Source organism: Gordionus sp. m RMFG-2023, chromosome 4 (genome assembly GCF_954871325.1).
Source record: "Gordionus sp. m RMFG-2023 chromosome 4, tfGorSpeb1-WG-v2, whole genome shotgun sequence".
NCBI classification, from domain to species: domain Eukaryota; kingdom Metazoa; phylum Nematomorpha; class Gordioida; order Chordodea; family Parachordodidae; genus Gordionus; species Gordionus sp. m RMFG-2023.
The window spans coordinates 7690889-7709970 of NC_088778.1; the positions used below are offsets into that span (position 1 = coordinate 7690889).

General features: G+C 24.1%; 1 protein-coding gene across 3 annotated transcripts in view; it reads right to left on the reverse strand.

The window, feature by feature from the left end:
- LOC135928995 (uncharacterized) overlaps positions 1–19082 on the reverse strand; it is a 33967-nt gene that overhangs the window by 9401 nt on the left and 5484 nt on the right. Inside the window, exon 1 of one of the 3 annotated variants that reach the window (XM_065465479.1) lies at positions 15710–15731. The exons of the other annotated variants lie outside the window; for them this stretch is intronic. The gene's annotated coding sequence lies outside the window, so the exon portion shown is untranslated. Of the gene's footprint in view, positions 1–15709; positions 15732–19082 lie in introns of those variants that run through there. 3 annotated transcript variants of the gene reach the window in all.

Sequence of the window (19082 nt, forward strand, 5' to 3'; positions counted from 1 at the left end):
TAAACGGATAAATGTAGCTTAGTATCCTATTTATGTCTAAAAGTTTCTTACGGTAAATCATAAAAAAATTTGAAAATTTAAAGCAATTTACTCATCTTGTCACATCAATCGTTATTGAATTCAAGATTATAACAACGATTTTAGGACTTTTTCCATAGGATATATATATACTTTCAAACCTGACTTTAGTTTTTAAATTTTAAATATGATCCTGTTGTCCTTAAACTACTTTAGAGTAAAGTATAAAATAATAGATTATAAATGCTTTAGTATATATGGGCTTGCAGGTTGTCAAATAATTGTTATAAAGGTTTAAAGTTATTTGATTTTCAAGAAGTCAAAAGAATTTATGGGATAAACTGAACAAATATTTAAGTAACTTAGAAAAACTGGTCAATTTTTTTTTTGGAGATGGTTAGAAAGTTGGTAAATTTTGGGAGCATTCTTTTTTTTTAAATATTCATATCTAATAAAAATTTTTTATCTTTTTGCATTTAAGAAGTTCGACCAAATATTTTTTCTTCTATTTTTTTTACTCTTTTTAAAAGTTCATATTTATTTTTGGAGAATGTATTCAATGAAAGTTATCTTTAAAAAATACTATCCGGTAGAATTCGGCTTAGATCTTATTTATAAATATAATTTTTTTTATTGGTAATTTTTTTCTTCTTTCTTCCCAATTTTTATAATAATGATAAAAGAAAGCCTCAATTAATTTAATATATTACCCCAAAAATAAAAACCCAAATAGATATACAAAAGAAAAAGTACTTTATAAATGGGATAAACCTCCTTTTGCATAAAATTGTGTATAATGATAAATATATTCTAACTCTACACCTGCTGAATTCGATTGAAAAATTTATAAATTTCTCTACCAAATTTTTTTCCCCAAAAAAATTGAGGCAATTAGGAAAATTTTGAATGGAACTTTATATAAAGGGCAGTAATAGAAAAGTCATAAAAAATAAGAGGAAAATATATATGGGAATGTTCAAATTTTATATATATATAATATACTATCTCAGACTATTCTACTTCCCCCCCCCCTCCCCAATTATTACCTAATTAACTATTTTTTCCAACTCAGAACTTTTAAATATTATATTGGGCAAAATAAATAAGCCTTCTATGGTGAATACCGTCGAAGTTATGTTTTTTCCAATAAACTTTATTCAATTTAAAACTTTGAAATATTCACCTAAAACTTATAATTATAAATACATGTCGTATTGGGATATGGAATCTTTCAATTTTGAATTATTTACCCCGATGGTAGATTTTTATATTTTGAAAAAATCCGATTTCACTGGAAATGTATTCCAGCATGCGCGGAGTACATATCTTATAAATTTTCATAAAAATTTCGCTATCCTCTTTCGTATATTTTTTAATTTATATGAAAAAAAATGTATAAATAAATATAACTTAAGACTAGGTTCAAAGGTTCATGATAAAAATTGAAAGTTGATAATGTAGGTGTGCTCTATACATTTTTAAAATACTTTTTCAGTCAAATCAGATTAATAAAATATACAAAATCTCTCCCAATTCCGAATCATCATGGATTATATATCTAAATAAGATATATATAATAAAATAAACAATTTTTTCTAAGATAAAATTAATATGAAAAGAATAATAATTTTTGTTTTAAAGAACGATATCGTAGTGCCAATGCCAGTCTGGTTATTAGATAATAGGGCATATTAAATTCTCATCCTTCCTCCAGAAGAAATGTCGAATCAAATAAATCGAAAGACAGGGTCCGAATCTATGTCCCAAACAATTTCAGTTTGCTCTTAACGGGAATAGAGAGATCGAGATGAGAAAACTAAATAATTATAATTTACTTTTTTAACGGATTTACCTCTTATTCTACTAGGATACACCATTTACCCCATTCAAGAATCTAATTATATGATGTAAAAATTATTATATAGGAAGAAATTTATTCTTGTTAAAAGGTTAAAACAAAATTTTACCCTGTAAAATTTGAACTAAATTCTTAATTATACCTGTAATATTTTTTAAAATCAAAGTTATACCATATAGCTTATATATGTGTCTTTTTAAAAAACTTATATAAAATAAGAGTTATTAATCAATTAAAGATTCAATATTTTTTAAAAAAATTCCCAGCTACAAATATCAAAAGACAAAAGGTAAATTACATATCTATATAATTAAAATTAATAATAACAATACAAATTTGATTAAAAAAATAAATATTATAATTGTATTTGATTTTTGTAATATATATACTTTTAAAAGATAGATTACATATATTAGATTACCTATTATTACTTTTTTTACCCACATAATATAAACAAAATGAAAGATATCCTGTTTTAATTTACTATTATATATATTTCATGGTAAAATAGAGTTTTATTTGATATACATACATTGATTAATCTTTTAATTAGTTTTCATTCATTTTATTTTTATTAATTAAAAATAACATGTCTTTTGGAAAATAGGAAACATAAATTTTATTTTCGCGTTAATTAAAAAAAGAGTGGGCATTAATATTCAAAAAGAAGATATATAATTAGTGAGATATATAATTAGGTAACACAATAATGTATTTCTTTTATATTTTAAACTTTACTTCATTATATACAATAATATAACATTACATCTTCTTAGAAATTCTGTAGATTCCCTTTTTAACATTCCCTAAAGATTTAATGTATGAAAAATGTTTTGATCACTTGTATGCACAATGAAAGTATAATTAATATCTCTCGTCTGAGAGATGAAATGAACTAGGGTTATGTAGAAAGTTATCTGGAACTTATAATATTCCTTTCAAATTAAAAAAATTATTATTATATTTAAAACAAGGATATGGCTCGATTTTAGCCGATTTTTAAGAACGACTAACTCAATATTTTGGCCAAAAAAACATTGTATAACCCTCGAGATTCTAATCGATGTCCATAATTAGGGCAATATTTTTAATATCATAATTATCTAATATATTCTACCAATATTTTACTGGAAATTTTCCTTTTATCACGATCATCTTATATAACTCGCTCATTTTGAAATTGAGTTTTTTTAAAAAAATTAACTTTTATTCATTAATGTAGACATTTAAATTATTCCTTTTATTGTAATGTGTAATTAAATTATGGATGTAAAAAAAAATAAATAATATTTTTATAAAAATGGGTGACTAAAAAGCTTATAAAAGAGGAAGAGGGACTATAAAAAAGAAATTAAATAAATATTATTTTTTTGAAAAAGGTGTGGGATCATTCAAGGAAGGAGTAGATGCTCATTTAAATAATTTCTAATTTATCTAAGCAATATATTATTTTTAGTGTTTTTTTTAATGGTATTGGAAATAAATTTTAACGACCCAAGGACCCTTTATACCATAGGGGTCCGTAATATCAGAATGTAGTCGTAAATTTATCATTATTTGTTTTTATTCAAGATATTAGCTTTTTAAAACTGGAATATTATTTTTAATAATTATAATAAAATTAATAGTGAGATAGGAATTGACCTATCTACATATGCCAGTCAAATAATACAAAGCATTTTTGATGAAAAATAATTATAGGTTATTAATGATACAAAATGTGTATCCAGAATTTTCTTTAAGGTAAAATTTTGAAAGGCTCTTCCCACATACATTTTGGAGGGTTTTAGGCTCGTTTTTTATAGAGCTTTGGTTAGGTTCATTAGAGAGGATGGGATGAAAGGGCATCTATTGATGCTCCCGATTTCTGAAAACCTTGTTATAACAAATTAGATTTTATTATTATAATAATACTACCGAAGCAAAATCGTAGATACGCCGCTGCAACCAAGCATAAAATAATCTTCTAATCAACATATTTATAACGAAGATTCTTGTTACAAGACCGTGTGCAAGACTTGGAGAAAAAAAATATTAAAAATTAGTAAACATGGAAATAATTGAACCAAGCTTCTTTCTTTATAATGAAAGTTAAAAACATAAACTTAAATATTCTTTCATCACTTTTGACGAAAGTTAGAAGAAAAAAAGAGAATTATAGGTAGGAGTTTATTAAACTTTTTTACAGTTAAATTTTAAAAAATTTTTACGAAATTTGTACTCAAGTTTGAGACACATGTAGGTAACTTAAACTTTTTGTTAAGGGGGAATACCAAGTGGGAGGGCTTATTTTAATTTATTGTAACATATAATATCAATCACAATTCTGTAATTTTTTTTCTCATACGCTAATATTACTAGGTAATAAGTTAGTTCTAAAAAAAATACTAATTAAGGATTTCTTTTTCAATAATTATTTATAAAAATATAAGAAGGATTTTTTTATTAACAAAAAGTTTTCAATGTTGTTTGTTCTGTCATTTTGAAATTTATTCAAATTAGTTAATTATAACATCATCGTCCTTTTATTGGTTATCAGATAAAACATAACAAATTTAAGAACAGGAGATTCAATAGAAGGAAAGAATTAAATTTATTGATCTTGAAATTTGGGAAATTTTGAGTGTGGTAGATTTCAACTTTTTTAAAAAAACTGTGGAAATCTACTAGTCAATGTGGTAGACCTGACAATCCGTCGTGAATAAGCAGCTTAGAATATGAATTAGATAAAATTTACATGCAATTAATATAAATAATTTGAAATAAAGGACTAAATTAGAAAGAGCATAATTTTTATAATACAATTAATTTATGTTTCACTTTTATTTAACTCGATATAGATATGTGCTGCCTCGCAAGCCTACCACTGGATAAATCCACTTTCACAGGTGATTTATGATCAAGCTGACTTGCCGCCAAGAGTGTCGACGCTCATCATGTCACCTCCAATTTAAAATGAGGCTTATGGCGACATGATATATTTTTTTAATTTTAAAAATTATAAGAAAAATGTGATACCATTTATTTAAATAAATAACTTATAGAAAAAACATTTGATTTGTTTAACAAGTTGTCAAAATAGTGTGTTATAGAAGATAATATTAAAAATAGGAATACCAAACAATTACTCATTATATATTTTATTATCATTTATAGATGTCAGTCACACTTAGGAAATATTAAATTGCATTTTATACAACAAATATAGCAAAAAAATGCGGCGTATATCATTGCAAGAACCTTCTTTAGCCTGAAAACATTTTGAATCACTAATATTAAAAAAGTAATAATAAGGGAACCAATGTTCTTGCAGATAAAAATCTTTTGTAATTTTTGCCTACAAATTTGATAATGAGGATGAAATCTATTCATTTTCATACTAAATTTGTTTTAATGTATTTTTTACTTTTTATTAACTATAGTTAGGAATTCGAATCTTTTTCCAAAAATATAAGTACATCAAACTTAAATGAAAGATTTATTAGATGAACATGACGTATCACTTAGAAATGAAAAGGAACAGGAATATATTCTCATGTGTTGCGAGGATTTATTCATAAATAATATTGGAATGAAAGATTTTCTGTAAGTAATAACGAAAATTTATAATTTTTAATACATGAATTTCTATTTTATAGAAATATAGAATTATTTCAGCAACAAAAGATTTATCACAGAACAAAGTTAGTCAGAATGCATTTAATGATAAAGCTCACATAAACAACTAAACAACAATAAATTTCTATAGGCAAATTTTGTGCTTTATTTTTGATATATGTACGGATATGAAATAGATAATAATTTCAATAATTGTATTTTATGCATAGCCTACTCATCATCTTACTCAATAACATATGTAATACTGTTCTATCGAAGATAAATAAAATTGAAAATAAATTATGGCGTTTAACAAAATTCACATGGTTATGAATGTAGGACCTAGTGTAAAGAATGATCTCGTTTAAAACAATTTGATCATCATCAAAGTCTGGCACTGATTATAAAATTTAGTGATAGTAGATGATTAAAAAAGAAAGATAAAATCTTATTTTAAAAAATCAGAGTAATAATAGTTGCCATAAGATTCAAGACAGCGAATTTTGAAGATATACTCAATATCGAAAAAAGAAAATGATTTGAATTAATGGCATTTCTATCAGATACTTTAGATGATAATGTTTCGTCTTATGAAGATTTTTTGGAATTTGATGTCTATCAATGTTAACTTCGACATTTTCAAATATATATATAAAATATTCCCTGTTTTTGGGGCTTTTAAAATTCACATTTTTAATCTCACACTAGTATTGTTAAAAAACCTGACTTGAGTCGATTTTTAAAAACTGCCCGATTAAGATTTTAGCCAAATAATATTATAGCCTCAAGATTTATTAAATAGAAATCAAAACCTTTCTGCCAACTATGAGCAATAGCTAAAATCTTATTAAGGTTTTTAAAATTCTTCAAATCGGTCCTTTTAACAACACTTTCTACATCGTGATAAACCTATATAATCGTTTATTGGAAAATAAGAGGCATTGGATTTTTCCAGATTTTCGATTTTACCTAGAAAAAATTTATGTATTCCAGATACAGGCACACCCTGGAAACCTGTATTTTCCATAGTTGGTTTTAACCTTAACCTCTAGAAAATCTTTATTATGCCCTTCAATTAAAAAATAATTTTAATTGTATAATGATAATAACCTAGTAAAATGATTAAACTGATATTATAATTTGATTCAAAAATTTGTATAATAAGTTTTATTTTCAAAAAGTTGTTTCCAAATAAATTATTAATTTTAATAAATGAATGAAATAAGTTGCCGGCGTTAAATTTGATATGCTCCCGACGTCTGCGCTGATTAACTATTATCCGCGACACGTTTAATTGTATATAAAGGACAGATAATACAAAAAAAACTGTTTTTCAAAATTTTTATTAAGGGAACGAAATATTTTCTAAAGGTTTGTTGGACCCCTAAATCCCATTATGGTCCACAGTCTAATATAAATAATTATAAAAATTAAAATGTAAATATTATATTGCCTTTCAATTTCATTTATTTTATAATTATATCAGATCACTAAAAAAATATTTTATAATATATAATTTTTTTTTTCAGATGATATAATTTTGGTTATTTCTTATTATAATAAAAAAAAATGCGTCTAACATAACATTTAAAAGTAAAACATAATTAAGTATACACATATATATTTTTTTATATACAATTTGGTTTTATTCAAAAATAAAAACAGAACACACATATCCTCTATCCAAATTGAATAAAAATTATAATGATGTTTTATCGAATTGAAAAAAATTGGATTATTTTTAAGAGTTAGTTGTCTACCATTTTTTTTAACTCCCAATAAAACCTTAAATGACAAAAAACATATTGCGTTTATTTATATTTTGTTAGCTGCTGTTATAAGAATTATTAATCAGGAGGCCATATGTAATTGTCAATACATTAATATACGCAAAATTTAAATATTAATATCTAATACATATTGTATAAAATATATATAATATATAATTATATTTATCTCAAAAAAATTGCAATATGCAAACTATGATTTCTTTAAAAAAAAATTAAATTTATATTAAAAATTGGTGATATAATATGTTTATCTTTAAGATATTTGATTTAAGGTTTCGTTTGACACACCTGAATCATCTATAATTATATGTAATCACATCTCATATATTTTATTGCATATTCAAGAAATATTGGCAGATTATGTTTATTTAAAACACATCATAATATGTAATGTAACATTATTTATTGTATTGTATCCGATTTTATTCTATCATCAATTATACATGTATTTATACTATTATATCAATTAGTATTATAAGAGAAACAATTCTTTTTTAGATGTCTAAATATTTTAATATTCAAAAATTAGAATTTTTTAGGGTAATACATACTTAGGAATAGGAGGGGGGAATACATAATAATAAGTCTATCCATAACATCATCTATAAGAAATAACCACAATCTCGTTAATGAGTTTGGTTTTAAGTTGTTATGCTGATGAATTAAGAAGGAATATTCAATGGTTTTCAAAAGCTTCAGGACTCGTCATCGTTCCTGATTCGTGTAACAAATTCCGAGTTCCCCGTTTAAAACTCGAATCTTTGCAAATATCAAAATTCACTCAAGTAATTACAATTCGGAATCTGAAGAACTAGAAACTCAACTCTACGATGGTTTCAGTTCTACACTATTATAACATTTTATCTCTTAAAATATCATTTCAAACTTTGAGTAGCATAAAATATGAGCAAATTAATCCCATTTGTATTGTTTTTTTTTAAAAAAATAATAAATAATAAATGCGATATTCACTGTGAATCAATCATCAATTGCGCAACCATCTCACTCACGACTAAACCTACAAAAATTGAACCGAATATTTGTATTATTCGTTTTTTAAGGATCAAATAATTCCTTATTTGTTTTCGTATGAAAACATTATTCAATTTGATTAGATTTGATTCGAAAAATTAATTTCTTTAAAAATATTTTTAAATTCAGACTATGAAAAAATGTTAAAAATTTTTTGAATATATAATTTTTTTTTACTTAACATATTTGGCATTTTAGGTAAATTTAATCAAAAATCTTTCTTATTTAAAAACTTCAAAAGATTTTTTTTCGAACACTGGAAAAATTAGATTATTAAAATTTAAAAAGTGATTTCTAGATGTAGAAATAAAGTTTAGAAAAAATAAGTTGTTCCAAGGAACATGTACAAATATTCGACGAATAATATATCTTCCTTATTATAATTCAAAATCGTATCTAATAATTCGTTTTAGATATATTTAGGACCATGGACTTATTTATAAAATGCATAGATATCACACAAAAATGCGTGGATCTAAAAACCACCATCTTGATTTCATAACTCTATTAATTTATAAATCTAACAGTATTTAGCGATTATTAATATAAAAATAAATTTAATATTAATGAAATTTTAAATTTATATCATTTCTATTTTCAGATTGCCGCTAGTGACAGTAAAAGCAGAAATGATGGTAAAACTTAATTAAATATGGTAAGGAATTTTATAAATTTTTCAAAAAGATGGCAAACATTTTTTTGACGAATTAAATCATATGATAGTAGTATTGATAAAAGGATAGGGAACCACGCTGAAAGCCAGACAAAAGAGGGGCTAGATCTTCAAGGAAAATACTATATTTCAAAATTTTTAATTCAGCAACGCAAGTTGTGGACAAGCATTACTCTGGCAGCTGAAGATTTCTCCGAATATTTTGTTTTTCCGTTTTTTTTACTTGCCTACTAGAAGGTATGTCTTTTTTTTCATCCTTTCTTTTAAAAAAAAATAAAATTAACGTTTATCATTATTATTTAGTAATATTCCTTTCGTTATTTTTAAAAATTATGTAAATAAAATATGGTTATTACTAATAAACGACTCCACAAAAATTTAATGTATATTTTTTTTTCAAAAGATACAAATAAATACACAAGAAAATTATGTTATATATAAAAAAGTAGGCAAAGGATACCTTCAAATAAGCGGGACAAAATAATGACTAAAAATTATAAAGGTTAGTTTCCGTTTTATAGGTTCATTTTAATTTTCCATAAAGAAATAATTATATATTATACAATAATTATTTATAATTTATAAACTTTTATCTTATTTTTAACGCCTTCTTTGTGTATTGTAGTATAATAAGACATTTATGTAATATCTTCATAAATATGATACTATTTATTATTAATGTATACTAAAGCAATATGTAGCAATTTTTTTTATGGATTTTATTTTATTTTATTAAATTTACATAATTTTATTTATATTTATAAAGGTAAAAGAAAGAAGAAGTGAGGATAATTAATATAAACTAAAATACCTGAAATTGATAAAGGACATGGGCATTATATAATAATATTTCATATTATTACTTATAAATAATGTTTAAATAATTGTTCTTTTCTTAAAAAAAAGAGACATTTGTTTAAATTTAAGAGGTTGACAGAAAAGAAAATACAGATAGTAAATAAAAAAGAAAGAGTAAAAAAATGGAAAAGAAAGTCATAAATTATTAAGACTCTGCCTACCCTAATGCCTATTTCATAATATTATTATTTTTATAAAAGCCTTCAAAAACCCAATCTCTAAAGCGTAGTTTAATTAGCAAGATATAATACGCATTGGCAATTAGGACACCTTATTAATCATTATATATTTTATAAAAAAATGTTACATTTAAACATCGGATTTAATTTTTTGTTCCAATCGAATTCTTTATATAACGAGATTTAATTTTCAGAGTTGCTAAAGTATCTAGATATTGTATCTACAAAAATGTGCTGTCTGTATCAAGATACTATTTATAGAAGTATCTCTATCTATTTTTGGATACATTTTGAAATAATTTTATTTTACGTTATTTTATATTAAAAAAAGGATATAAAGTTTATTAAATATTATGCCCAAGTTTATTTGATGATAAAAATAACTAGACAAATTATTTTACACAATGAATGACGACAAAGATTTGGGAATTTTTTACATTTAAATCTAACAATTCATAGGCACATCCAGGATTTTATCTTCGGTAAAATTAAAATTTTGGGGATCGAAAAATTTTTTAAACTGGTAAAACTTTAATTGAGTTTAGACAAATAGGGTTTCTGTATAATTAGTATAGTGTTGTTTGAAAAGCCAGATTTAGTCCATTTTTAATAACATTACCTAAGCTTTAAGATTTTACCAAAAAAATGATAGAAATGCTAATCTTTTGCCTTAAGGTTAGTTTTTAAAAATAATAAGAATGGCTAAATCTTGTGGTTTTAATTTTAACATTATTAAGTAATTAGTTTATTTTTTTAAAAAAGTATATATATATTATTTTTGTAAATTTGAGCGTTTGATAATCTTTTTTTAAATTCCGTTGTCCAATCCAATCTGAGGGCATCGGTCCGGTCCTAACATAAGACCCGACCTTGACCTTCATAACTTACCATAATCCAATAATAAATATGTTATGTTAAATATTATTATAATTTATATTAAAAAATTTATAGTTGCACTATTTAGTCGTAATAATTTTGTCTAGAAGTGATTTTGACTTTTTTATATGTATATGTAAAGCGGCACGGCATGAATTATTTTTTGAGCGCGTTTTCTTAAATTTAAAAATCTGATTTTACCGTAAATGTAATCCAGTATGTTAAGAATATCTATCTTATAAATTGTAGATAATTTTACCGTTTTCTTTTGAGTTATTTATAATTTATAAAAAAAATTATTATAAAAAATTAAATTATATTTAGTTCAAAAGTTTATGGAAAAATTGTCTGAAATTCATAGGATAGGTATTCCAAACATGGCGACGTATATTTTCGGTAAAATCATATTATTTTTAAATTTGTAAAAAAAGCCGTCAAGAAATGATTTAAGGTTGAAAAAAATAACACATTGCCGAAAAAAACACATCGAGGATAACATTAATTAAAAAGTATGCAAATTTTGACAGGTGTCATCAAGTCGTCTCAAAATTTGGCAAAAAATAGAGAATATGTCTAATTTTAGATAGAAATTTCCTTTTGTTGATAATTTTTTAAAAAAACTTAAAAGTTACACTCTCCCCCCAACATCTAGGTATAAAAATTCTAGCAACGCCACTGCTTTCAAGAGCCTTCGCCAAAAAAAATTATAAATAGTATATAATTTAATTAAATGTTCACATTTGTCAATTCTGAAAGTTATAATATAATCATTTTAAAATTATTAATGTTTTGTTATTTTAAAAAATAATAATAAATTCTAGTGTTTACCCTTTAATTATATTAAGGTAAAGGGGTGGATGGAGGGAGAAATGAATTATTAAGATTTACATTCTAAATGTCAAATGGGTCTTGTCTTGAGGTATTATATATTATAATATGCAATTAAGTTACAAAATAATATAAATATACGTTCTCATATTACAAATACTATTAATAATTAATATTATCTGATAAATCAATAGGTTTTAAATGAAAAACAGTTTTAAAAAAAATTAATTTACATATAATAATTATATCAAAGTAAAAAAAAATCGTCAAATGGCTTTTGCCAAATAGGTATTTATCTAATTGTAAAACCCGATATTATTCAAATGGTAAATATTAGAAAATATATAATAGTTGATCAAAGTAAAAAAAATCGTCAAATGGCATTTGCCAAACAGGTATATATCTAATTGTAAAACCCAATATTGTTCAAATGGTTAAATATTAGAACATATGTAACAGTTGTGGATATATGTATACTATTCTCAGTGAAATTATTTCTTTATTTAAATTCTATGATTGCAATTTTGAAATTGTGTTTCATTTAAATTCTTTGATAACAATTTCTAAATAGTAAAATTATAAATAATGAGTTATATAAAATAATTTGTAAAGTAACTTTTAAAATTAACTAGTTTGACCTATTTAAAGATATAACTTGTAATGGTAACTAATTACATTAACTAATAACTCTTCAAAAGTAGCCTTTAAAAAGTAGTAAGATATTAAAAAAAAAATATTATATTTCAGCAATATTACTTTCTTTCTATTTATCATTTATAATTATTTCATATTCCCACATACTATATGTAAATTATATTATAAGTATAAAGAAATCTGTACATAAATAATGAACACCTTTTTTCTTATTTAAAAATTGAAAGTGCTGACACCAAGACTAACCAAACCCGGGAGTAATCGTCCCAAACGAAATTCTATAGTTGTTATAATTTATTTAGGATATATTATTACATAATTTATATGCAGAATGATTAATATATATAAAATAAAAATAGATATGATCCTGATTCGTAGGCATAGCCGGGGAGGAGGCAAGGAAAAATCCTCCATTTCCATTCGGAAATTTGCCTGTTATTGTAAAATTATTTTCATCTTCTACCTCTCTTTTCCCAAAAAATTTGTATAATATATCACATAAAGAAGAATTTAAAATTAAAATTAGTAAAAATTTTAAAATAACGACTATTATAGAAAATTTGCTGAAAAAAACATTTTAATATAAAAATATGAAAACCTAAAAATTATTTGTATAATAATTTAATATAGCCAAAGTTAAACGGACCTAAAGATCTCCAATAAAATTTATGGGAAAATCTCAACTTAGTGCCCACTCCCCCCTCGTACTAAGCCTCTGTCCTGAGTCTGACTGGAACAAATTATTTAAAATTAAACAAAGTAGTTTATTATAATGTATATTTCTATGTTTAACTTAAATGGAGGTGATTTCTTTTTATACAAAGGGATGGGGAATTAAATAATTAAATAATCAATGTTCTCTCACAAAAAAAAAATTATACATGTTACTAATTAGAATAATATAGTATTGAATTTTATTTTTTTATCTAATTCAATGGGGGAAAAAAAATTGATTTATGTAAAACGGGATTGATAAATATAACAAATTACCTGTATTCTACTCATGCTCACAAATCAGCTAACTTTTTCTCACGATTATTAACAACAAATTTAATTATAATATAATTTTAATTTTTTTTTTTAGAAATCAATAAAGAAAATAATATATTCGTATATAATATATAATATCCCTAATATTTGTAATATAATTTCTTATTAATAAAAAAAGGAATAGATATGTTTTTTTAAAAAAATCACCCAGCCAGAGAAAATATTTTGCACAAGTTGCCCGCTCAGTGGGGTTTAAGGATGGGTCGCATAGATCTCGCTATAAATCAACCCAATCTTATAAGAAAAGTTTCCCATGAATCAAAAATCTTTAGGCTTGGTTAATATTTTTCTGGAATTACTATTGAGTTAGCAGTTTTTTAAAATCGGTTCAAACCGAGTCGTTTAACAGCACTAATAGTCATCTTATCATCGTTTTGTTAATAACATTGTTTTGTGAAGCAAACTGCAATTGAAAAAAAGGAAAACGAAATAAGTTATAATTTTCTCAATATTTTTTAGAACTTTCTGAAGCTATTCCGAAAAAGCCATATTGTACCATAACTTTTTGCTTGTTTTGCTTCCGAAGTGGTACCCGGAACCCTTTGGTTTGATTGAGAGTTAACCTATATGTGGCTATCACCCAACCAGGTATTTTTTAAAATTGAGTTTTTAATTTTATTAAAAATTTTTAAATCAGTCAAATTGTCTTTTAAAGCCCCAAAGTCATAAATGAGAAAATAAGGAGAAAAAAATTTAGAAAAATTTTCTAAGTTTTTAATAATATTGTTGTATATGATGATTAATTAGCAATAAATAATGTAAAATATATATTTGGCCGGATAAAGGTATTATATTATATCATCAAAAAAAATGCAAAGGGCATAACTTTTCATTTATATAAATATAGGTTGATTTTTAAAAAAAAAATTCTATAAGCTTTTATAAGGATTTAAATTCAATCTTTGTGTTATCAAAAATTTTGTTGCTAAAAAAAGATAGATTGAAGTGGCTTCAGTATGGCCATTGTATTATTAAATTTAAAATAGAAAAGAAAAATACCATTGAACAATGTATAATAAAAAGATTAAATATATTCGAAATTTGATGCCAATTTTTTAAAAAAATCATTTTTTTTAAACGAAAAAAAAGGCAGCTTAGATATAAGGTAAAAAAAAATAATATAATAAATATAAAGTACACCTGCGCCTTAAATATTATTTTAATACAGGAGAAAACTTCTATAAGACAACCCATTTTATAAAGAGTTTTTTAGAAAAATGATAAGAGTTTGAGGAATCTAATAATAAAAGGTATACGATATTTGTATTTGTTTTGCAAGAGTTTGATGATGGATACTGTCAAGCCAACATATTACAATTTTCTAAATAACAAACAAACTTGCTAAGTAGGGTATCTTCAAGTTGGCTTAAGAAAAAAAATGATCCTTATTAAATTCGAACCCAGAACCTACGGATTAGCAAGCGGCTCTCTTGTCGACTAGGTAACATTAACAAATCACGATTTTTTAAATATGCAATTGTAAATAGGGCAGCTTCTATCCAAATCAAAAATTAACTAAATCGTATCATAAACCTATTGTAAGAAGCTGGATATAAGTTTATGGCATGTTATTAATTAAAACATTTTTCAGCCTATTTATTAGAGCCCTAAAAAAAATCTGGCTAATCCTGTATTCGCAGTTAGTGCGAATTTGCTAGAACAAGTATGCAAGATATGCTGTATTTTTGTATTCTTCGTCGTGAATTCGTGCTAACTGTTCATGATAGGTAAGTCTAATTAATCTTAGCTATTTTTTTTTATTCGGCCAATCAACATGTAAACCACACATAGTTGTTGGCATCACCAAGAGGGGTCAAAAAGGGGGAAATTTTCAAAAATTTTCAAAATTTTCTTAAAATACAATTTAGAACAAATAAAAATTGGCATTGTTTGCTATAAAAAAAATAAAAATAATTATAACCAATAAATTTTTTTGAAATAATCAGTAAATTAAAAAATTTTAAAAAATTATGACTATAATTCAAATCTTTAATTAAAAATAAAGCGTTTAAAGAAGATAATATGTAATTTGGAAAAAGACCCTAAGATGGTCTTAAATTCTTTAATAAAATGTATGGCAGAAAAAGTTCAAAAATCTTTCCTCCCCCCTTAGAGATACTCCTGAGGTAAAAAAAATATATATAAAGTGCTAAATTCTAATTTCTTTCTTTCCATCGTTCATTCCTTTTCTTTCTCACTTTTACTTCAATACTAAAAAAATTTACCCAATCCACCTTACACTCCTCTTCTATATCAAAAATAAATAAAAACAACAAAATATAAAGAAAATATTTACCTTTGTTTAATTCTCAGTAATTCAATAATAATTTGGAAGGATTGGATTTTAAGAGTTATAATATCGTTTTAATTAGTTGTCTGATTCTCTTGGCAAAAAAATTAATTATGAATATTCTATATGTTTAAATAGCATTAATTTTTTGTATTTGAAAAAAATATAATGTATAGTAACCTAACAATTATATACAAAATAAAAACCGTTAAGCAAAATAAAAAATTATTTACAATGTGTTTTGTGTTGCTTTATTTTTTTTTAGCGTCCTGTCCCTCTTAAATTCTTTCTTTGATTTTAAATATAAAATTATTATGGGACAATTATGACAATTTTTTAATATACAAAAAATTTATATTATTTTATAACAATATAGAAGCTTAATATATATATTGTTTATCGTATATATAATTTAAAAATAATTTATATAGCATAGAGCATAAATTTACTAAATTTAATATTATATTATACTTTACTTTTTACGTGATTATTTTAAGTTAATAAAGGAAAATATTGGTAATTTAAAAATTAAAATTTTATTAGGTAGATATTCTTTTGATATTTTAATATATGTAAATTAAAATGTAATATTTATTAAATTGTATAGTTATGTTTAAAAAAACACTGAAGAAAAACATAAATTCTGTAGATTTTTATTTTTTTCAATTTTAAATTTATTGTAATTCTTCATATGGTTTTATTTTATTTGTTTTTTAAATTTTAATCATGTAAACACATTCTAACCCTTGGAATTAAAAGAAAAAAACTATGGCGGGAATTTAAAAAAAATTGTCACATTTGGCGCTATTTATATAATTATTTATGGTACACTTTTTTGCAATTTTTGTTTTCTTTCGAAATCATAATTTTTATAATTATACAATTAAATATGGATATTATGTATGTATCGAGTAAACATGTCAAAAAGGCTATATAAAGAATTATAATGGCCTAGTTCTTAAATTAAAAAATTTTTCGAGGCTGTACCCAAAACATCAAAAAATTAAATTGACAAACCTTTTGAAATTTTTAACATAATTGATTTTTCATTAAAATTTTAAAACTTTTCAAATTATTTTTAAAAAAGATTTTTAGAAATAGGTTAAAATAAATAAATAAACTATTTTTAAAATTTAAAATATGCTAAAACACAATCCTAGAAGATTTTAAAAATTACCATCACGATTTTCAAAAAAAAAAATATTTTGGAGGTTATTAACTTTGTTTTAAAAATGACTCACCCGACATTCACAGTTTTGATTTTTGTATTCCTCCATCTAATTCGCGCTAGCTGTGAATGAGGGGCAAGGCTGTTTTATTATAGTTAAAATAGTCCCCCTAATTTTTCATCACAAGTCCATTTTTTTGAAGAAAAATTTTATAAACCTAAGGCCTTCAAAATGCGAAGGGTTGGAAATACTAAACGGGTTGATGTTGTCTGACTCTGACCGAATTTGGTTAAAAATATTAGCGGTACCCGAATTTATAATTCCTTTCATTTTCCTTTTTATTTTTACCTGCTGATAAATTTCAAACCTGATCAAATTGGTATTTTGTTTATTTTTCATCTGGATAAATATTGCCAAATTTGGTTATAATGTAAATTTAAAAAATCGTGATTTTTCGAAAAGCGTTGGTAACCTAGTCGATAAGATCGTGTCTTGCCAATCCTAGGTCATGTTTATTTTCTGAAACCAACTTGGTGGTTCTCTTTTGGGGAGGGGGAAGTGATTTATAGTATCGGACTCGATCACGTGATTCCCTCGGTTTGATATATATTTAATTTATGTTTAGCAAATTAGATTGTTATTTAGAAAATTGCTATATGTTAAACTTGATAGTATAACCTTATAACCGCTAAAAAACTTAACCGTGTTCAGCTAGATTCGGATCAGTTCAAGGCCAAAAAATTAAAAGGGTTTCGTTTCAAGATATTGGATCAAAATAAAAAGATACAGAAATCTACCCTAAAAAAGGACATAAAGTGCTTCAATAACGTATTTGGCAGAAAAAGCAACTCAAAAATATTATCTTTTTTCCTCCCTTTACAAAATTCCTGGATAGACTTTGCCTCAATATATTAAATCTTCGGAATTATATTATTGTTGAAGTAATAAACGAAATGATTTATTTATAAAATCATTAAGATTAGGTTTTAAAGATGTATGAATGAAATAAAGAAATTCATGTAAAGAAAGATATTTTTTTAAATTTTTTTAAAATTGATTAATGTTTTTTTACAAATATTTTTAAAAATATTTAATCCAGTTAAACACAAAAAATTTCTCTAAATTAGACTAAATAAAATATCAAGCCAAGCTAATGAATTAATGACTAAGAAATCGATAGAAGGCATTTTTATGATGTGTCATTGTCATAAAATACACTAATACATATATGAAATACAAAATAATCACTTAATTATAATGCATTATTTCTATGATTGTCTCACTTTATATTTATTTACGGTCAATTTGACTTATATATATATACATATTTAAAAAAAGGATTATATAATATATGGTTTGTGTTTTTTTTAAATTACTTAAAAGAGTCAATTAGCATATATTTTAACTTTTAAATAGGCAATAAATTTTCCAAATAAATTAAAAACAAGTTTGGGGCCCAGGCTTAAAAAATTTAAATTGCACCAAGCCATGCTTTAGAAATAAATCATGTTTTATATCCTTTTATTAAAATACAAAGATAAATACTATTTTTCTATGGGATTAGTGCAAATCAATTAGTGAATTCTTTTAATCTTATTTACCTTAACTAAAAAAAATGCCCTTAATTTATATTTTTTTCAATTAAAAATTCAGTACCGCTTTAGGGACCAAAGTATCAGTAAATTAGAGTCGATTAGTAATTTTTATTTTGGCGTTTTTCTAGGAAATAAAAATGATTTTTGTCCCACTGCGCCCTTAGCTGTAAAAAAAATACTAGACCTAGAGACCTGTTTTTCAAAAAAATTGACGCCCTTGAAAGAGTTATAGACTTTTCATAAACGGAATTATAATTACCACTTATTAGAGGATATTTTCAGATATAATTCCTGCAATAACAGGGAAGACCGGGGATAGGATGCGACCCTGTACGTCACTCAATACTTTATTCCTAAGATACTTAACTTAGATAGCTAAAAAAAAACTTTAAATTAAAACCATGTGTATAAAAATTAAATATAGACTATCTCTCAATTTTTCAGAAAAAAATACCTCTAGTTGTAATGAATGTAGAGGACTTACGGATGTTGTTTGAGGCTGGTTTGAAGTCCGAATCTGCTCTTTTGAATTGTTAATTTTTTCATATTTTTTTTCGAAATTTTTATTAAATAATTCTATAACCAAACATTATATTCGAAAAAAACCTCGTTTGG